The following is a 22928-nucleotide window of genomic DNA, read 5'->3' on the forward strand; positions in this document are numbered from 1 at the left end:
GGTAACCATTGAAAAGGAATACTATTTAGTGTGGGTTAGAAACTGTAACTGAATGACAAACAATGCCTGAAACAACTGAGCAATTCTTTACAATATCACCCCAGTGATGAGAAGCCAGGGGTGTGCTGGAGCCAGCTCAGTGAGCTATGAGATCTGATTTTTAAATTTTCAGTGTGAGCATTTACAACTAGGAAATCAGGAAACACCACAAATCAGGATTTGACTTGCATTTTTGATTTTCTCTATTTAAGAAAATGATGGAGAAAACATTAATCCTGCAGATTAAATTTGAAGGTGTGTCCAACATACTTTTTTTTTGTAGGGAGGGGACAACCACTTAAATATTTACCAGCACTCCCCTGTATGAGGCCCAAACAACCTTACTTTCAAAGGATGTATGTATATACATACAAACACATATGTACACATTTACATATACATATATGTATACACACACATGTGTATGTGTATGTGTATACACATATATATATATATATATATTTCAGAGAAGTCCAAAGACTTATTCTCAAATCTAGCCAAAAGTAATATTTTAAAATGTCTAGCTTCTGCCATATATCTCATCTTGTGGAATACCAGCAGCTGACAAGATAACATTACATAAAATTTACCATTCCTCGCTTTCCCAATCGGAGCCTAAATGTCAATCAAGCACTCGTTAAATACCTACTATGTGCCACTGGGATACAAAGTAAAAAGTGAAATAACCCCTGCCTTCAGGAAGCTTATATTCTATTCAAGGATGACACATGAACACATATAAGTACAAAGATATACAGAGTAAAATACAGGGTACATTTGTGGGAGAGACACAAATAGCTGGGGAGGGGGAAAGTCAAGAAAGACCTCATGTAGGAGACGATATTGAACTGAGCTTTAAAGCAAACCAGGGATTTTATGAGGTGGAGAAAGGAGTGAGTGTATTCTAGGCAGAAAGGAAAATTAGAGAAATATATTGAGTAAATATGAAGATTCAAAGGCATGGAGTTGGGAAATTATAAAGCAAGTGATATAAAATTCTATCCTTTTCCATTAAATATAAAGGTGATGAGCTTCAAGCTCCTGGAATAAGGCTAGGTGAACAGACATTGAGAGATGATTCCATTAAAGTTCTATTAGTGTTGAAATACACTGTTATGGAATACAGCTTTTACATTTTAATAGCCATCTCCAGCCATGAATCTTACAGTGCCCTATCCATAACCACCTGGGTCACGCTGGGCCATCTATCATCAGTGACTCAAAAGGTAAATGATGACAAACAATAGAGATTAATTTTATAGGACTGATATATGTTCACATCATGCTTAGCTTAGTTTTGTTTGGCAGGAGTACAAATGTGTGGGAATAAGGAAAACTGTGGTTTAAAAGAAACAAACAGAAAACCTTTAGGCTAAATCCCTTCTCCATCTTTGTTTATACTCAATTTCAAATACCAAAGGTCTAAATGCTAAATATAATTTAGCCAGCTCTCCCAGGAATCTTATTACTTGCCCTAAGCACAAAGAAACTGTGGCGAGGTAACGAGTTGATAAAGTTTTCTTATATAGGGCCTATTATCGTCAATGAAGGTTGAGCCAGGGATGTTTGCCCCAAAATGACACAACTCCACTAATACCTAGCTTGCAAGAAGATCCCGTAGGTTCTGTTTATTTAACATGGGACCTAATGGTTTTGTTTCGTTAGTTGTTGCAACATCTGAATTTTGTCATTTTACCAAGTTATTTATCCTTTTTTAGGAGGGTTGTTATTTTCATCAGCATAAGGAAAGCTAAAATTATTTTATTTTAATGTTGGGAGCAAAAGGAAGCTCTTAGAAGATATAGGGTTTCTTCTTAAGATGGGAGAGAGAGAGAGAGAGAGAGAGAGAGAGAGATTGAACAATGGAGGGAAAGCCCAGCTCCTTGACTTTTATTTCCCTTCTGTGTTACCCAGATTTCAAACTCCATGCCACTTTCAACTGCTTATTCTCACTTACATCTGATATTGAATATATTGTCAAGACTTGTCAATTCAGCTTCCACTATATTTCCAGTGTCCATCCTGTTCTACCCTTTGAAATAGCCACCATCTGAGTGGAGACCTCATCACCTCCCTGCTAGAGTACTGCCATAGCCTCCTAATTAATATGCCTACTTCATGTTTCTTGGTGTCCAATCCATCATCCAGTAGACAAAGTCCTGTTTCTAAATCTCTTGTCTGACCACATTAATTCCCATGGGTTCCCTGTTTCTTCTAGTTTACTCTGCAGTTTGAAATATAAAGTCTTCATAATCTGTCTCCAGTGTGCCTTATGTTTGGAATGCAGCCTCATTTCATCTCAAACACCTTTCTTTTCTCAAAGCTCAACTCATGTGCCACCTCCTATATAGGGCAGGCATAAATCCCTATGAAATAGAAAGAAATATAAAATTTAATGCTTGAGTTAAAAAAAAACTCCCCTAACAAATATGAGGGAGAAACACCTAGATAGCCATTCCTTGAAAAAAAATGATGATTTCGGTGGATTGCAAACAGTCAAAATCATGACATGGTAATCCCCCAAAGCTACTAAGATCTTACAAGGCATAGTGGGCAGGAAAAAAGGAAATGATTGGCCAGTTGTCAGAGCCCTTAAGGGAGATGGTGTTGAATTTGGAAGTCCATGTTTTAGGGACAACATTGAGAAACTCTAACATGTTCAGAGGAAAATTATCAAGTTAGTAAGGGGCCTGGACACCAGGATAGAGTCGGGGATATTTAGCATACAAAAGAGAGGAAGGCCGATAACAACTGCCTTCATGATTTTGAAGAGCTGTTACATGGAAGCAAGATTACCCATATTCTTCCTAGTCCAAGGAGATAAGCCTAGGAGCAATGAGAAGCTGCATAGCTTCTCATAGGTATAAGGAACATTTCTTTGGATGCAGATTGGCTAGTAGGCCTAGTAGAATCAATGACCTCAGGGCCTTTGGCAAAACCATGCTTCAGGCCAATGAGATGTGGGAGGGTAGAGGGGGAGCTTCAACCACAAACTGGTTTCCCTAAGAGATGGGGTATGACTAACTTGTATGGCATAAGATGAGGGCTGGGGGAGGGAACTTGGGAATCTAGTCCTACCACTATCTTTGGTGGCTAATATTTTTATGCCTGGGCAGCTAGGTGTCACGGTGAATAGAGTACCAGGCTTGGAGTCTGGAAGACTCATTTTCCTGAGTTCAAATTTGGCCTCAGACACCCACTAGCTGTGTGTCCCTGAGCAAATCACTTAACCCTGTTTGCCTCAGTTTCCTCATCTGTAAAATGAGCTGGAAAAAGAAATGACAAACTACTCCAGTATCTTTGTCAACAAAACCTCAAAAAGGGTAATGAAAATTCAGACACGACTTAAAATGACTCAACAACAATTTTCATACTCTTTTTTTTCAGGGCAGCTTTTAAAAGCAAGACTTGCAAACTTTTGCCTTGAAGGTTCCACTGTAAGCATATTTGCCCTGGGTCTAGAACAGAGTACATGATGGGATGTGAGGCAGTGCTGTACAATGATCATTGAACTTGGGCTCTAATCTTGACGTAGGTACTATTTGTTGGGCATTAATTGAATCCTGACCAGGCTTAATTTCTTCATCCATAAAATGAGGTGACCGGATGATCCCTAAGGTCCCTCCAGCTCTAGACTGTATGATTCTCTGACCTGTGGGGACTCTTCCAACTTGGGCATTCTGTGATATTTCAAAATAACATAGCTGACCATGCAGATAGAAAACAAGAAATGTGAAAGATGATATGATATAAATACAACATTGGGAGAACGACTACAGAGAGTATGGGGGGGGATAAACACAACAAAAACAAAAACGGGGATCTGGAAAGTTTATCCTGACTTCAGTCTTTGAACTTGTCAGATGTGTCACCTTTAGCTTCACACCATAATCAATAAAGCTTTAGCTTACACACTAGATACACAAGATCTGGATTTGCACGGGCATGCTTGGGTTCTATTTTTATTGCACCATCATGGAAGAGAACCCTTTAACATTTCTCTATTAAGTAGAGCAGTGGAAAGAGTGCTAGATTTGAAGTCAGGAAGACCTGAGTTCAAATCCTACTTCAGATACTTATTTACCTCTGTCTGCCTTAGTTTCCTCATCTTCAAAATGAAGAAAATAATAACTCCCAGGATTGGTGCAAGGACAAAATGAAACATTAGTAAAATGATGTGCAAATGCTAAATAATATCATTAAAAATAATTCCAATCTTTTCTTCAATATCTTTATGAAAGCTTTTCCATATATTTCCTATGAGAATAACAGGAACCAATTCCAAGCATGGATATCACATAGATCATAAGAAATCCCAAGAAAAAATAGTTATACCCGACCGGAAAGGAGTGAAGGAACAGAGACGATAGATATCAAGGAAACAGAGTTAATGTTGGGGAGTAGTAGGAGATGTTTGGATAAGTAAGGTAGGGTTACATTATAAAGGCCTTGTATGTCAGGAAGACAATTGTGGATTTAATTAATATGGAGAGAGGTCAACATAAAAGGGCCTGATATTTTTTCTCGGGGATGAAGGGCTAGAGTTGTTGGCATCAGAGATATTTTACAGAGACTGAGATCATAAAGTAATAGATAAAGAGCTAAAACAGACCTTAGCCCTCTCTTTTTACAGATAGAGAAACTGAGACCTAGGATGATTAAATGACTTTCCTCAATTCACAGAGATAATTGCCATCAGAGGTGAGTTTTGAACCCAAGATCTCTGATTCAAAAGTCAATGACATTTTCACTGAGAATAAAACAGCAAGGAAAGGCATAAAAGGTTCCTTCTTCTCTTGAAGGTACCATAGGAGCCGAAGGTTCAGAGACTGCATAGAAAAGATTAACCCAGGATATCTGGAGAAAAGATAAAAAGAGACAGTGACCACAGTGGAAAAGGATCTCAATACTTGGCAAATTTGCTATGTTCAACTTTTCACAAAACATATCTGCAGAAGCTATTTCTTGAGGGGTAGAATATGAGTTTTGCTGCCTATCTTTTAAATGGCCCCATAACCAAGAAAGAGAGCAGTATGCAGTGATATACTAGGAATGCAGACTCAAAGCTTTACCTGTTCTTTCTCTTCTAGGGGATAAAGCACATGAAGAAATGCCCATTGAGGGCATGTGAACTGTAGGAATTACATAGGCATCTATTCCCCATTGTTTCTTCAAGGAAATTCAAGGAAAACAGCAGGATAGATAGATAGAATACAAGTCTCGGAGGGCAGGAGCCATTTCATTTTGTTTGTCTTTGTAGCCCCCAAACCAAGCACTGTGCCTGGCATATAACAGGTGCTTCGCAAACAGTTGGTGATTGATGAATGATATTGGCAAAGGCAAGAGGGAAAACAGTTGTTCTAGCTTCAAGAAAGATAAAGATAAGGATCAATGTAGAAATAAAGTTTAGAGGCAAGAAGATATTCCTTTACTGCTTCTAACATAGAATTTCTTCACTATCTATTTCTCCTCTAACAATGTAGTAAAATTCAGCATGGCATAATGAATGGAGGGCAAGATTCAGAATTAGCCAGACCTGAGTGTGAATATTACCTTAGGAACTTACCAGTTGTGTGACCCTTAGAGAGTCAGTGGACAGTTGTGAGACTCAGTTATCACACCTGTAAAATGAGGAGGTTGGACCCAATGATCTCCAATATTCCTTCCAACTCTATATCTATGGTCTAATGATCCTATGAATTCCTCTCCAGCTCAGGAGGGTTTTAGTCTTTGCTATGATGAAGATTTGTGACCCTGGAACCAGCCTGGTGGTGATCTTCTCTGACCTTTCCTGGGTTGACATCAGATATGAAGTCTACCAGAAGGCCCACATTATGACTCATTAGCAAGGCCGATGATTGTGCTTTGCTGATACATCCTTTGAGAAAGCAGGGTCACACCTCCAGGCCACAAAGGAAAAAATATTAAAAAAAATATTAAATTTTAACAGCAAAACCGTTTGATTGTAGACGTTTGTAAAACATGTTTCAATAATCTTGGTAGCATTAGTTATAGGATAAGTTACTGATTATTTTTTCAAAATAATTCACTCAGAATCATTACCTTGGCCAAGTTTCTGATCAGAAAGGTGAAACTACACTGAAATTTTATTTTAAAGAAAAATATATTACCTTCAAGTAAGAAAGTATGCCATGTATTTTGCAAGTCCGATCCAGCTCAGAATATAATAAAAAGGAAATTGAGCAGATAACTCAGTCTCTATGTGTTTAGAATAGCAGTATTCCTGATATTTTTATCACTAGAAACAAGCAGGTGCTTGAACTCCTGCCTACCTTACACACTACCTTCTCTGCTTGGTATCACTAAAGCCAAAAATACATATGGCCAAGATTTCCTCCAGCTGATTTATTTCTTCCCTCTTAAAATTAATCATTGTTTCTATTTCTGCACCTTTTATTTACAGATCTCAAGGTGCTTTGCAGGCATTAATTAATTCTCACACCAAAACAGGACGTTGATGGGGGGGTGGGTCAGTATAATTAACCCCATTTTACAGATGAGGAAATAAACATTAAAAAAGTAAACAATTTGCCCGGAGCCACATGGCAGATCTCCAAAGGAGCTGATTTGAAATCAGGAACCTAATTCTGAGTTAGGTGGAGGAAAGAGTCAGAGAGCACAAACATGGGAGATTCAACACATTGAAAAGATTTCCATTTTCTCAATCAAAAAATGTCTTGCCCAAGATAGGTTCCTCAAGATGATTTTTTAAAAATTATATTTATGGGTCGATAAATAATCATTCTCAAATTTAACAAATTATACTTTAATGAGTACAGTTAGTCATCTGAGTCATATAAATATGTTTGAGTATATATAAATTGATCATTATTTCTTAAGGTCTCAAGAAAAAGTATTATTCACCTTCGACTGCCATTAAATTCTTGTTGCTAGAAAAACTCTGGGTTTCCAGAATCACAATGCTGCAGAGTTGGGAGGGGCTTCAGCAATCCCCTAAACTTATCTCCATACCAAATATGAATCCTGTTCTATCTCACCCTTTAGCATATGGTCACCTAGCCTATGCTTGAAGATTTCAGTGACAGAGAGATCATTCCCTTCACAAGTGGACCATTCCCTTTTGGGGAAGCTTTGGAGACATTCTCTATATGCCGGCTTCATCCAAAAGGCTCCCTCACTCCTACAGACTTCTTTCTGAGACCTTGAATTTACAGGTGTCTTTCTTGAACTCCAAACTCAGAAAAAAAAGGACTCTCCTCTCTCAAGCTTTTACTAGGTCCACCATAAAGCACTGAGTAATCATTATCTTGACTAAAAAGGAGAGTTTTTTGCAAATGTCCAGGCTTGAACTTTTGGTTACACATCTGTTTTGGGGAAGTTCTTCCTTATAGTAAATTGAAATATATCTTCTCATGCTAAGGGTTTATCTCCTGAGTCCGATTTCTTTTCTCTAGCAGAGCATACTGAATATCCCTTCTAGGAATCTCGTCCACATTAAAAGGGTAGCTCCATACCCAAAATAATCTAGAACCAACCTGTTTCTCCTAGAACCCTCCAAGTCACTGTTGTTGTTGCTGTTGTCCTGGTCTCACTTAAATCCAATTCACTTGCAAACCAAGACATAAGCCTCCTGGTATCATTGGTTCTCTTTGAGAATGAAGGAAAAACAAGTCACAGAGATCAATTTAAGGAGAACTTGTGGATTTTAGAGAAGTCCTGGAACAGACCCAGATGGAAGGGTTATATATCCAAGGAAAGACGGTACTGCTCCAGCCCAACCTACTAGCTGGGCCATCGTCATGTTATACCCTTTTTCAAAAATCTGGAAATATAAAAATACACTGAAATCGCAAATGTGGTCCATTCATGACTGAGAGATATAGGTGCCCTAAATTCTCCATCTTTTAGTTCCTTTCTCCAATTCAAGTCTGAGTGACATAGCAGGTGGGCAAAATGACTGTCATTAACACATGTGACTTTTATTTTCTTTTAACTGTAAGGTGAATTAATTTCATGAAATGCATGAAATCGATAATAGCCAAAGCTTCTAGTCACATTGCAAAGTTATTATGCTCCTTAAGGCCAGGAGAACTCCCTAGTCAGTCACCCAACAAGCATTTATTAAGCATTTACTGTGTCCTAAGCACTAGAGATAGAAAGAAAGACAAAAAAAATCATTCCTGCCCTCAGGGAGTTTCCATTCTAATGGAGGAGACAACATGCAAACAATTATGTACTTACAAGATATATACAGCATAAATGAGGGTATTCTCCCCAAATCCTTCATGGAAAAAAGTCAAAGGAAAGAGAGGTGACTTTGCGCTGATCACTAAGAACAAAAATTTAAAAGAAAGAAAGAAAGAAAAAAACATCCTAGAAAAATCCATCTTGCTCCCAGGAGAGTTTGTAGCTCTAGTCATGATACTAGCTATATTTAGAAGGTTATTATCTCCTCTGCAACTTTTCTTGCCCAGCTAAGGGATCTTGATAGACACACCCTCCACATTCAGTCCATAAAACAGAACTCGACCTCCTACACCCTTGACCCAGCTATCCAACTGTTTCTTTAAGAGCAATTTCTTGTATTTCAGTTTCTCACACAGCCTAACATTATATTGATTTTTAAAAGCTCTTTCAATTTCTACTTCATCCTCCCAGTCTTTCATGCCCTAGTTTAGGGTCAGTGTTACCTGCTGAGAATATCGCAGGCAAAGGTATTTAATCTGAACCATGCCTACTAATGAAGACTCAATGCTGAAGTGAAAGCATTCTTGGCATTTCATCAATTTCTCCCTGGATGGGAAACCCAATTTTTTTAAAAATCACATTCTATGAGAGATAAGGATTACAACACTAGCATAGCAATGGGACTTGGAATTAATGAAATAAATGGTTCTAAGAGTTGGAAAAATCTGACTCAGTCAAGAAAGAGAAATTTAAAAAAAAAAAAACAAACAAACATAAAGCTTGCTTTGTCTTGCCAGTAGTGAAAGGCAGGTACAGCTACTCTCTCAAATTTATGGTCTCCTCCAGGAACAAAATCTCCCCTCCACAACCACTGAATCATTGGTTTATAAAATAGAAGACAACTATTTGGCCCAACATAGGGGAGGTTCCAGATGGTTTCTAGCTGTATCTTCATGGATGGTTTAATTAAAATCCTTTCTCTCAGACGATCAATGGAGGCTGACAATTTGCTGAAAAACAGGGTATCACAGAACAGTTCCTGTCCTCCCTAGGGTAGGCGCTTCATCCTGTATTTACTTACCTAATGGTTCCTTTTACTTGCAGAGTCAGAAAAAGCATCACAGGTATCAGATTGGGGAGGAGCAGTCAGTGGAGAAAAGTGTATGTGAGTGTGCATGTGTGTGTGTGGAGGGGAGACATGGAGGGAAAATGAGCCTTTTATCTCCCTACTAGAAGTCCCTTTTTCTGTCACTTTTTTTTTTCTTTTTAGAGGACAATAATGGGAAGAACTAATGAGAGTAATAATATTGTGATGTCTTATTAAGTTTGCTTCATCTTACCAGCAATCTATCTCTCCTTGTCACAGAGTCAGGCTTTTTTCATTGAATGAAAGAGCAGTAAATGACCATAAAACAGGAAGAAGCTACCAAAATCCACTGAATGCACAAGAGATAGTTGATCCACAAGGCTGAGTCACAGAGCATGATGCTTGGGTTCAAATTCTGCTTCTGACTCGGTGCATGACCATGAGCAAATCACAACTTCTGAGTTGCCCCTTACTGCAACCCCTTAGTACAATAGTTAAAATCAAGCTGGGTTGCTGATCTATATCAGCGGATGGATTTTCTACATCAGGAGTTCCTTATACCAATAAAAATATGAATCCAGGCCAAAATAAGTAAATAAAAACAAGCAAGACCAAAGTTAAAAACCACATTTGGAAGAGAACTAGGTAGATTTTAAGTTTTATGCCATCTTCCTCCCAAGTCCATTGTCTGAAATAGAGCTGTTGAAAAAGAGGCAAAAGACAGAGATGACAATAGAAAGGGCCTGGGAAGTCTGAGAACTAAATGAAGAGCTGAATAACCATATGATCCCATAAAGCCAATTGTAAAACTTGTCTGCTGAATAAATATTTGGTAGCTCTCTTGATTTTGGTTTTCAAAACCAATGTTTTAAATATCCCCCTTTCAATGAGATGAAGGTGCCATGCTTCCCTCCGGCTCTAGAAGGAAGAACACAAAAGGAAGCCATAAAAGGGAGAAAAAGTGCCTTCCATTCCTCTCCAGAGCCCTCTGTTCAAAATGGGCTTCTTTGTTGGCCTAAGTGAGCAGCCTTTGGAGCTCCTAGTGAGTTCCGGCTGAATTTTGTTTTTTTAAAAAATTTATTGATGTGTACGTTTTCAACATTGCAAACATTTATAGAACACTCCCACTTCATCATAAGTTTCTCATAATAAATTAAAACCAATAGTGCCGTGACCTCATTTGAAAGTGCCCTCGACTTTTTAAATGAACAGAAATATATGTTCTCTCCCATCCCCACTTACTTAAAAATAAAAGAAAAACACATTTCTTGTAATAAACATGCATAGTAATTAAGGAAGAAAAAGTCCCCTCAGTGGGGTGTATACATACATACACATATGTGTGCATGTACACAGGTATGTGTGTACATGGGTTTGCATAATATACATGTTTGTATATAAGTGTTTGTGCATATGTACATGTGTGTTTATATATGTACATATTTGTATGTGTTATTCTACACCCTAAATGTATCACCTCTCTTTAAGGCATAGCAAGTTTCTTCATTGTTCCCCTGGAACCATGAATGGTCATTATATTGGTCATAGTTCATGTAGCTTTTTTGTTGTTTTTGTGGTATAGTTGTCACTGCATAAATAGTTCTCCTTGTTCTGCTCCCTTCTGTCTATTCAGTTTGTATAAGTTTTTTTCCATGTCTTTCACACTATCTCTTCTCTCACAGCATAATAGTATTCCACCTCTTTCATATAACACAGCTTATTTGGCCATTCCTCAATTGATTGGTATCTTCTTATTTTCCAGGTTTTGCCAGCATAAAAATAACTGGTATAAATATCTTTGTAGATATAAGACCTTTTCCTCTTTCTTTGATCTCTTTCAGGTAGAGTCCTAGCAGCAGTATATGACTGGGACATTTTAGAGAGAGTCAGTGAACGATTAGCTGTCCACCTTTTAGAATACTGCATATTCCAGAATGCCAATGATGAAGAGAGACAGGGAGGCCATGGCCTCAAGATTCACAATGACCTGGCCAATGCAGGAATTTCTTTTGCCTGACTATGCATTTCTTTTGCCTGATACAAATATTTTGGTTATCTCCCTCTTCCTCCACCACCCCTCACTTCAGTAGAGGAAAGTGAGTTGGGAACAAGTTCTCTTCATTGCTTGTTAACTGAAAGCAAGGATATCAGGATTTCCATGTGAATGGCCACACTCACCTGAGCTCTTCCTACACTAAAAAAAGCCTATCAGAGTCTGGTCAAGAGAATCTACAAGAACTGCTTGCACTGCCTAGCACACAATAAGGACTTAATAAATGTTTGTTGACTGACTATACCACATTTTACAGATAAGAAAGAGGAAACTCAAGCAGGTTAAGCAATAGGATTATCCAATTACTAAATGTCAGAAGCAAGATTCCAGCCCAGGACTTCTTGCACTAGACCCAATAACCACTTAGATATCTATGCATGGGGTTCTGTTGTAGTCCCTTACATCCTGTGGTCCAGGAAAAAGGATGACATAAATGATGTGTTATTTCATTTCAAATCTCGAAGATTGTCGTATCAAAGTGTTTTAAAAGTAACTCATCCACTTTTATAAACTGCCTAATTTTTCCTTTCCCTCATCATTATCCCTTTTATCCCAATTCTTTCCTTCCCTCAAAATGAACTATGTCCCAAATAAGAAGTAGAAGAAAGTCTTGGAAACTTGTTTTTACATATGTTTCTTTTCCTTTTTCCCTTTTTCTCCTAGCCTTCCCTTCCTTTCTTTTCCCTTCCCTTTCCTGTCCTTTCCCATTCTATCCTGTTCTTTCTTTTCCTGTTCCATCTCATCCTATCCTTTCCCTCCTTCCCTTCCCCTTCCCTTTCCCTTTCCCTCCACTTCTCTTTCCCTTTCCCTCCCCTCCCTTTTCCCTTCTCCTTCCCTTTCCTTTCTCTTTCTTTCCCTTGCCCTTCCCCTTCCATTTCCCTTCCCTATCCCTTGCCCTTGCCCTTCCACTTCCCCTTTTCCTTCCCTTTCCCTTTCCCTCCCTCTCCTTTCAATTTCCCTTCTCCTTCCCTTTCCCTTCCCCTTCCACTCCTTTCCCTTTCTCTTTCCTTTCCTGTTCCCTTTCCCTCCCTTTCCTTCCCCTTTCCCTCCCCCTCCTTTCCCTTTCTCTTCCCTTCCTTTCCCTTCCCCTTCCCCTCCCATTTCCCTTCCAACCCTTTCTTTTGTCCTTTTCTTTCCCCGTTTTCTCCTTCTCCTTTCCAACCCAGCATATTTCAATACCTTGCAGAGCAGATTTCATTCAAACTTAGAATCACCAGTGCTGTTATTTCTTTTTCTCAGGGCCAGAGTCACTTAATATCACTGCTCCAGACCCAATAAAACAGGAAAGAAGTTAGGAAATATGTAAACCAGTGAAATATTATACCTCACCTGGGACTTTTTCCACAATGCCACTGAGTCTAAAAAGGGTTGTTCCTCCGAATTCATCACCATATCAGAGCTTAAAAGGCAATTTCTAAACTATGAAATGGACTTCAATAAATGCCAAAGCATCAGCTCCATTTTGAGAAAGAGAATGGAAAGTGAAACTTAGAAAGCCAAATAGGAATCAATCAATTGTGAAATACAAATCTATCAGTGTTAGGGTAATGTTTCGGGTGCACATGGAATGCACATGCATGCGTGGGCACACACACACATACACAAACACACACTCACATATTTTTCTATTTTTTACCATCCAAATGAGCCTGGAACTGTCAGAGGAAATGTGGATTGAAGTGGTCTTGTCAGTATAATCTCTTCATCCCAATACTCTCTGAATACTATACTTGGACCCTTTGCATTAATAATGTACACATTCCACTCTAATTTGATTTCAGGGGAAAGTGAACAGATGTCTCAATTTGGCCAGAAAAAAATAATCATAAGAGATTTCTTCTCATGTCCAAGTTTACCAGCTTGCTATCACTATGTTTGTCATAGTCAACCATTAATCTCTCTTTCACCCTCTGATTTAATCATGGGACTGCTCTGTGGAAAAGGTATAGAACCTCTCTTTTAATTGGAGATGTACTTGTTCTTTTTTCCATGCCTCTGAAATGCTGTCTTTAAAGGGCTTTTCAGAAAGTGATTTTTCTTTCACTTTGCAAACTGGAAAATGAGGCCTAAGGAAGATCGTATCTTTTGTCAAATGTCACACTGAGAGTCAGGAGCTGATGGGGAGTGGGGTCTGGACTCTGTGGGCTGTGCTTCAGATATTAGGCCTCCCTGTAGCACTATCAAACCAAAAGCCATCAGCGGGAAAGTCTTCGAGGACCAATATTCCAATACATTCTTATTGTTGAGTGTCTGAGGGTGACAGGCACTGCTGAAATATGATCATCCTAAACCATTAAGAAAAAAGATATAAATGGAAAGCCTTTAAAAGAACTGAATCTTAACTCCCCTTTAGCCCATTTCACTTACAGTATCCTGCTTTTCATCACAGCTAAATGTCTTGGAAAAGTTGTCTACACCCATTACTTCTACTTTCTCAGAGTCTACTCTCTCTTCAGCTACCTTCAGTTCCCCCTACTACCCCCCCCAAAAAAAAACATTCATGGAGCATTTGTTAGGCACCTACAATGTGCAGGACACTGTGTTAAATGCTAAAGATGCACAGACAAAAGAAAATGGGCCCTAGGACTTCCATGAACTTACATTTGAAAAATGATAAGGGTGTGGCTACAACATGTAAAGAGAGAAATATGTGCATGAAAATGTGAGGAAAAGGCAGAAAGACTAATAACTAGGGGATCATGAAAGGCTTCCCAGATCAGAGGTTCCGTGAGCTAATCCTTGAAGGAAGCTAAGGACACCTACTTCTACAGAGGCAGAAGTGAGGAAAGAATTCATTTCTGGCATCAAGAACAGCGCAAAGGCTTGTAGATGGGAAATGATATACTGTATTAGGCCAGTTTAGCTAGATTTCATAGTGAATAGACATACATAGTTTGGGATGGTCTTTTTTCAGATCTCATCATCCTGGAACACTTTCAGTATTTGATGTTATTGACTTTCTCCTTTTATTAAATACGTCATCATCGCTGGACTTCAGACACAGCACACTCTTGTGGTTCTCTCTCTACATCTAATGCCTTCTTTTTTTTTAACAAAGACCGACTCAATCAGAGAAGCTCAGGTTTGAAAGGGAAGGCAGTCGCCATTTAGATTAGATATCCCCCAAAATAATCACTCCGCAGCCTGCCTGACACACACCAATTCAGCCTGCAAAGAGGAGGTATCCACCATCCTCCAAGGAAACCCACTCCAGTCCTTGACAAATTTAATGCTTAAGAAATATTTCTTGGGACAGCTAGGTGGCACAGTGAGTAGAGCACTGACCCTGGAGTCAGGAGGACCTGAATTCAAATCCAACTTCAGACACTTGACACACATACTAGCTGTGTGGCCTTGGACAAGTCATTTAAGCCCAATTGCCCTGCCTTCTCCCCTCCAAAAAAGAAAAAAAAATATTCCTTTTTTTTAATTTATTTAATATATTTAGTTTTCAGCATTGATTTTCAAAAGAGTTTAAATTACAAATTTTCTCCCCATTTCTACGTTCCCGCCCACTCCAAGATAGCGTATATTCTGGCTGCCGCATTCCCCACATATCCCTCCCTTCTGTCACCCCACTCCCCTCCTATCCCCCTTTCCCTTCTTCTCTTGTAGGGCAAAATAAATTTCTACACCCCATTGCCTGTGTATCTTATTTTCTAGTTACATGCAAAAACTTTTTTTTTGTTTTGTTTTTGAACATCTGTTTTTAAAACTTTGGATTCCAAATTCTCTCCCCTCTTCCCTCCCCACCCACCCTCCCTAAGAAGGCAAGCAATTCAACATAGGCCACATGCATATCATTATCTAAAACCCTTCCACAATACTCATGTTGTGAAAGATTAATTATGTTTTGCTCCTTCCTAACCTATCCCCCTTTATTGAATTTTCTCCCTTGACCCTGTCCCTTTTCAAAGTGTTTGCTTTTGATTACCTCCTCCCCCTGTCTGCCCTCCCTTCTATCGCCCCCCCCTTTTTTATCTTCTTCCTCCTTCTTTCCTGTGGGCAAGATACCCAATTAAGTATGTATGGTATTCCCTCCTCAGGTCAAATCTGATGAGAGCAAGATCTACTCATTCTTCCTCACCTGCCCCCTCTTTTCTTCCTACAGAACCGCTTTTTCTTGCCACTTTTATGTGAGATAATTTACCCCATTCTATCTCTCCCTTTCTACCTCTCTCAATATATTCCTCTCTTGTCCCTTAATTTGATTTTATTTTTTTAGATATCATCCCTTCATATTCAACTCACCCTGTGCCCCTCTGTCTGTCTATATATATATATATATATATATATATATATATATATATATATATACACATATATATGTATACACACACACACACACACACACACACACATATATCCATATGCATATTACTTTTGGCTACTATGATACCGAGGTCTCGTGAATCATAAACATCATCTTTCCATGTAGGAATGTAAACAAAACAGTTCAACTTTAGTAAGTCCCTTATGATTTCTCTTTCTTGTTTACCTTTTCATGCTTCTCTTGATTCTAGTGTTTGAAAGTCAAATTTTCTATTCAGCTCTTGTCTTTTCACTGAGAAAGCTTGAAAGTCCTCTATTTTATTGAAAATCCATTTTTTGCCTTGGAGCATGATACTCAGTTTTGCTGGGTAGGTGATTCTTGGTTTTAATCCTAGCTCCACTGACCTCCAGAATGTTGTATTCCAAGCCCTTCGGTCCCTTAATGTGGAAGCTGCCAGATCCTGTGTTATCCTGATTGTTTTTCCACAATACTCAAATCGTTTCTTTCTGGCTGCTTGCAGTATTTTCTCCTTGATCTAGGAGCTCTGCAATTTGGCGACAATGTTCCTAGGAGTTTTCTTTTTGGGATCTTTTTGAGGAGGCGATCAGTGGATTCTTTCAATTTCTATTTTGCCCTGTGGCCCTAGAATATCAAAGCAGTTCTCCTTGATAATTTCTTGAAAGATGATATCTAGGCTCTTTTTTTGATCATGGCTTTCAGGTAGTCCAATAATTTTTAAATTATCTCTTCTGGATCTATTTTCCAGGTCAGTGGTTTTTCCAATGAGATGTTTCACGCTGTCTTCCACTTTTTCATTCCTTTGGTTCTGTTTGATAATATTTTGATTTCTCATAAAGTCACTAGCTTCCACTTGCTCCAATCTAATTTTTCTTCAGTGGTCTTTTGGACCTCCTTTTCCATTTGGCTAATTCTGCCTTTCAAGGCACTCTTCTCCTCACTGGCTTTTTGGAGCTCCTTTGCCATTTGAGTTAGTCTATATTTAAGGTGTTGTTTTCTTCAATATTTTTTCAGATTTTTTTTGGGTCTCCTTTAGCAATTCATTGACTTGTTTTTCATGGTTTTCTCACATCACTCTCATTTCTCTTCCCAATTTTTCCTCTACTTCTCTAACTTACTTTTCCAAATTCTTTAGAGCTCTTCCATGGCCTGAGGCCAGTTCATGTTTTTCTTGGAGTCTTTTGATGTAGGTTCTTAGACTTTGTTGACTTCTTCTGGCTGTATGTTTTGGTCTTCTTTGTTACCAAAGAAAGATTCCAAAGTCTGAGACTGAATCTGAGTGTGTTTTCGATGCCTGGCCATGTTCCCAGCCAACTTACTTGACCCTTGAGTTTTTCAGCAGGGTATGACTGCTTGTAAAGAGTACTTTGTTCCAAGCTTGAAGGGATGTGCCATTGATTTCAGAGCTATCTCTATACAGCCAGCTCTGCCACACCAGCACTCCTCCTTCCCCAAGAAACCCCAACCTGGACCTGACACAAATCTTAAGCAGGCTGTGCACTCCTTCTCTGATCTGCCACTTAATTCCTCCCACCAGGTGGGCCTGGAGCAGGAAGCAACTGCAACTGTAGTCCCATAGCTGCACCACCCCCGCTGTCCCAGGGCAGTTTTCATTCTGCCCCAGCAGCTTTTCCCACTAACCTTCTCTGTTGTCTTTGGTGTTTGTGGGTTGAGAATTCTGGTAACTGGCACAGCTCACTGATTCAGGGCGCTAGGGCCTGTTACACCCAGTTCCTGGTCTGGTTGGTCCTGCTGCCGCCCATGCTGGGCTCCACTCCCCTCTGCTCCATAAGCGATAGACCTTATCCAGCGACCATCCAGCCTGTCCTGGGCTGGATCCCTGCTTCCCTCTGCTATTTTGTGGGTTCTGCAGTTCTAGAATTTGTTCAGAGCCATTTTTACAGGTTTTTGGAGGGACCTGACAGGGGAGCTCATGCAAATCCCTGCTTTCCAGCCACCATCTTGGCTCTGCCCCCCCACCAAGAAATATTTCTTGACATCAAGTCTAATTTTCTCTAATTTTTTAAAGTGCTACCCTTTGCTGTGACTTCTGCTGGTAGGGCCAGAATTTTAATCCCTCTTTCAAACACCAACTCACTTTGCTGGCCTGTTGTCTTCTTCCTGACTCCTTTGGGGTGGCTGGCATCCCCAGGTCTGTTCTTGACTCTTTTTTTCTTCTCTCCCTTGGAAATCTCATTCACTCCTATAGCTTTGACTCCTACTTCAATGTAGAAAACTACCAAGTCTAGCTATCTTGCCCTCACTTCTCTTCTGTTTGCCATATATTTCTTGCATTTCTGCACTCCTCTCCATGCACATGGCTACTAACATACTTGAGGCAGCCATTACTTTTGTTGACCACAAGTTCTGTGGTCACCTGAACATGTACTATCTGTCCCTGAAACTCCTGGTCAATATCAACAACAGATCACATATGACCAGGGGCTTAGAGATGGAAGGGATCTTAAAGGTCATTTAATCCAAACCCTTTATTTTAAAAATGAAGAAACAAATCCAGAGAGTTGAAAATGCCTGTTGAAGACTTTGCAGGAAGTAAGTGTTAAAGCCACTCATCCTTTGTCAATCTTTTGTCCATGCTCTTAAACAAATCTTCCATGTGGGCAGCCCCAAAATGCACAAAAGACCTACACAGCACAGTCTCTCATCTATTGTCCATTCCTCTGATCGTGTGACTGGCCTATTTCCTTTTCCATCCATAGATCTCTTTGAGGATATCTTTTCATGAGGTGGTGCAGTGGGTAGAGTGCTGGGCCTGGAGTCAAGAAGAGCTGATTTCAAATTCAGTTATAAACACTTAGCTGTGTAACCCTGGGCAAGTCTTTTAACCCATATCTGCTTCAGTTCCCTCAACTGTAAAATAGGGCTATTAATAGCACCTCCTACTCAGGGTTGTTATGAGGATCAAATGAGATAATATTTGTTAAAAAGTGCTTAGCACAGGACTTGGCACAGGATAAATGCTCAATAAATACTTTTTTCCTTTCTTCCTTTTTTGCATGTATATAATTCATCTCTCATAACATACTACAGCCTACTTGGGTCCACAATAAAACATTCTACTGCTTTGAAGGTGAATCACAACTTTTTAAAAATTTTTCAGAGACTGTGATATTCCATGATTCACAGCCATAGAATTTTGGTGCAAAGAGATTTGTGTTATTGTTGTTGTGATGTCAGACTCTACCTTTCTATCTTTGAAAGTGCTAGAAAAAATGCCCCAAATTATCATATTCCCTTTCTCCTATTCCGTTTTAGTGCCAATTCATTTTCTTTCCAAGACATATGTAATGATGGGCCAACTTTGAGTGTTGTCTGTCTAATTGTAATGTAAAACATTTTTCATCTACTTATCTTTGTTTTTGTTTTCCTTTGTGGATAGTTAAGCTAACTCTTGGGTAATTGTGGATCTCATTTAGGAGATTCTGGGGCATGATGCAATTAGTACAATAGTATCCTCAGGCACTTATCATAGTGCCTGGCATATAGATGCTCAATAAACACTTGGCTGATTAATAAGGTTGTCACTACCCACAAATGGTTGGAGCTACCATGAAAATGTCAGAGGCCCAGAAACAATAATTGAAAAAAAGTTGTGCCATGTATACATTTGACCCAATTAATAGCAAAAGCAAAACTAGAACTTAGAACTCCTGACCAGTTGTTGAAGAAAACCCTGGTTCTTTCTGTTTCCATTGCTTCTCCATATATAGAAAAGTATGTCCTTTCTCCCATTGGGTCCCATGTTGGAGTGATCATCTGGGAAAAGGATATATTGAGTAACTTAGCCTGTATCAAATCAAGTTTGAAGATAGAATCAGAGTGGAAAAGAAAATCAGTCTGGGGAGGATATTCCCTTAGCCAAGAACCTCTCATGCTAGCCATGGCTGGAGTCCAAAGAGGAATCATGCTCCCCTTTCTCCACATGGGATAGCTAGGTGGCATAGCGGATAGAGCACTGGGCCTGGAGTCAGGAGGACCTGAGTTCAAATCTGACATCAGACACAATTTATATGACCCTGGTCAAGTCATTTCACCCTGTTTGCCTCAATTTTCTCATCTATAAAATGAGCTGGAGAAGGAAATGACAAAGTACTCCAGTATGTTTGTCAGGAAACCCCCAAATGGGGTCACAAATAGTCAGACATGACTAAAACAACTGAACATATTGAAGAAAATTTGTTTCTAGCCTATTTTCAGGCTTCAAGGAGAGAGTCAATGTCTTTCTGTGATATGTATTAGAAACACACATTTTATTGCTAAGAGTATACACATGGAAATACCCTTTTTCCCCTTCCGCAATGGTGTAAGGTAGGGGGAAAAGGGAGAGAGATAGAAAATTAACTTGGATTCCTAATGCATCTTCCTTGCCGACCTCTAATTGTAGCATTCATCCCAAAATAAAAACACAGTAGCATCACAAAAAGGATGAAAAAAATTGCCATGATCAGAGCAGCATAACTCAATACCTTGTAATGTTGAAATACCTCTATAGTAACTCAATCAGTAAAGTGGTACTTCTCAACACAATATGAAATTTCTGATGGTCTGTTAAAAAATGTGCATTAGCATTTGAAGTCTCTTCATTAAAGATCTGTCTGGCATCCACCAAAATCATCTTGGCTGTAATGAAATCACTGGGTATTCACGTAGATGGTGCCTAGATTTCCTTAGGTGCCCTCATTGCAATTCAGTATTAGTTTGGGGACAACTTAATGAGTTATCAACTGATTCGATATAAGAGTTGTTGACATTCTGTTATTCGGAAATTGCTAGGGTGGTAAAATAAAAATTAGTCCAGAGTTGTCTTCCTATTCCTGGGAGGCAAATAAATGATTATTAACATTTGCAAACAACTTTTTTTTTAAAACTCCAACTAAGCTAATAGTTTGTAGCCATCACCATAATAAAGATGGAGGGGTGAGGCAGAGAGAAGGGACACCTCTTAAAAGAAATACAGCAGGGAGAACATTTTTCTAAGCACTGGGATTTATAGTCAGCATTACTTGAAAAGCTCCATAGGACTCAATTATGCATCTAACTTTTCAGCATTAATCACTAAATGAAAGATGCAGCTGGGAATGGTTTATTTGATGTTAATAACAGAACACCCATAGTTATAGAGGGCAAATTCAATATATCACATGTAGGTGAAGGTAGCTCATGGCTCCAAAGCTGGTCCTATTAGAAGTCTTGGACAGAAAATGCTGACATAAACGAATAGTGATGATTGTCATTGGACGTGCTTGGATACATTGGTAAGTTGCCCTTAAGGGATACAAAGCCAAAGTCATCAATGATAAGTGAAATTTAACAAATGAGCTTAGGTACTTGTGTGTGCAAACATGTCCACGTGTAAACCGTGAACAAGGAAAAAAAGAAACACCTCACTTCAGCCCAGAACAGATCCCCCTCCCAAAAGAAAGGAAAGCCTAAAAATAGCCTTGATGAATTAGAGCCTTAGTGACTGAGGCAGACTGAGAAAAGAAAAAAGCATGAGCCCATGCCTGAGCCTAAAGAGTGGAAGAATAAGATACTAAAATCAAAATTTTGTTCTAAGGAGAACATTTGACTAAATTATTTGCATATCAAAAACATCTGGGGATCTGAAATCCTAAAGTATTTAAATAACAATCAGGTAAATACTACTTCTGATTATTTTTGCGAGATTGGCTAATGTTCTAGACTTTGAATTTTTTAAAAAAAAAATTAGGATACTGTGATTCCATTTACAAAATCATTACAGTTATTTTAATGTCTTTTCTTTTTCTTCTACCAATTTCCCTCCTTCCCTCTCTCCCTCTCTTCCTTTCTTTTTCTCTCTCTTTCTTTCTCTATTCTTTCTTTCATCATTTCATTACTGTCATTAGTAAGATGAAACAAAGTTTGAAAAAGAAAAATCCTTTAAACAACTCACAAAGACTTAAGCACATACTCTCACAATGAAAATAATGTACTATACATGATGTCATAAAAGCTCACAACAATCTATAATTTAGAGATTATCCTTCATGCATTATCCAGGGGTGAGGAACTTACAATCTTGAGGCTACATGTGGCTCTCTAGTTCCTCAAGTGTGGACTTTTGACTGAATCCAAACTTCAGAAAACAAATCCTAGGATTTGCACTTGAGGACCTAGGGGACCACAGGTTCCCCACTCCTGTCTGTACTCTCTATGGAACACACAAACAATTTCTGGTCTCTGGTAACTTACATTTGAAAACAGCTTACAAAAAAACACACAAGAATAATAGAGAGTAATCTTGCTTGTACACTTATGCTCTGTTCTCACTCTTTCTCCCTCCCAAAATTTTATTTGTATATAGGACCAAATTGATCAACACAGACCAACTACATGCCAGGCACTGTGAAAAGCACACCAAGGACACAAAGACAAAAACAAGGTTGTTCTTGTCTTCATGGAACTTATATTCTGTCAGAGGAAACAGTGTGTACATATATAAGTAAATACAAAACATGGCCAACTAATTTGGGGGTCAGCATTAGCATTGTGGGTGATAAGAAAAGGCCCCATGTTGGATGTGGCATTTGAGCTGAGCTTTGAAGGGGAAAAGAGATGCTTAAGAGGTGAAGTTGGAGTGTAATCTAGGATTGGAATATGGCCTATGCAATGACATCAAGACAGGAGGAAGAATACTGTGCGTGAAGAACAGCAAGAAGACCAATCTGACTGTAATATAGAGTTTATGAAGGGGAGTGATGTGTAATTAGCATGGCAAGGTAGTCTGGAGCAAGGTAAGGAATTTAAGTGCTGAACACTGGAGTGTATATTTGATCTCAGAGGCAAAAAAGGGCTGCTGGAACTTTTAGTAACATGATCATAGCTAAATGTTAAAATGATATTGATGAACATATTGCTTCTGGGGCTCTGTGCAGTAGCTTTGGAGAGGGGAGTTATTTGTAGCAGAAAAATCAATTAGAGGGTTACTACAGTTCTGCAGATGAGGAGAAATGAGGGCCTGAACTAAGGGTGGCTGTGTGAGTAAAGAGAATGAGATATACAGAGGTTGTATTTACAAGGCTTGAAAATTAATTGGAGGGCAGAGTCAAGATGGCAGCTGAAAAGCAGGGACTTGCTTAAGTTCTCCCCCAAATCCCTCCAAACACCTGTAAAAATGACTTTGAACAAATTCTAGAACTGTGGAACCCACAAAATAGCAGAGGGAAACAGGTCTCCAGCCCAGGATGGCCTGGATGGTCTCTGGAAAGGGTCTCTTGCATGGTGCTGGGAGTGGACCGCCGCCCAGC

The 22928-nt window shown here is 39.1% G+C and overlaps 1 protein-coding gene across 1 annotated transcript in view; it reads right to left on the minus strand.

Annotated features, from left to right (window-relative positions):
- Positions 1-22928, minus strand: part of ZNF804B (zinc finger protein 804B) — a 594276-nt gene that overhangs the window by 16251 nt on the left and 555097 nt on the right. The window lies entirely within an intron of this gene.

This window comes from Trichosurus vulpecula, chromosome 5 (genome assembly GCF_011100635.1).
Source record: "Trichosurus vulpecula isolate mTriVul1 chromosome 5, mTriVul1.pri, whole genome shotgun sequence".
Taxonomy (NCBI): domain Eukaryota; kingdom Metazoa; phylum Chordata; class Mammalia; order Diprotodontia; family Phalangeridae; genus Trichosurus; species Trichosurus vulpecula.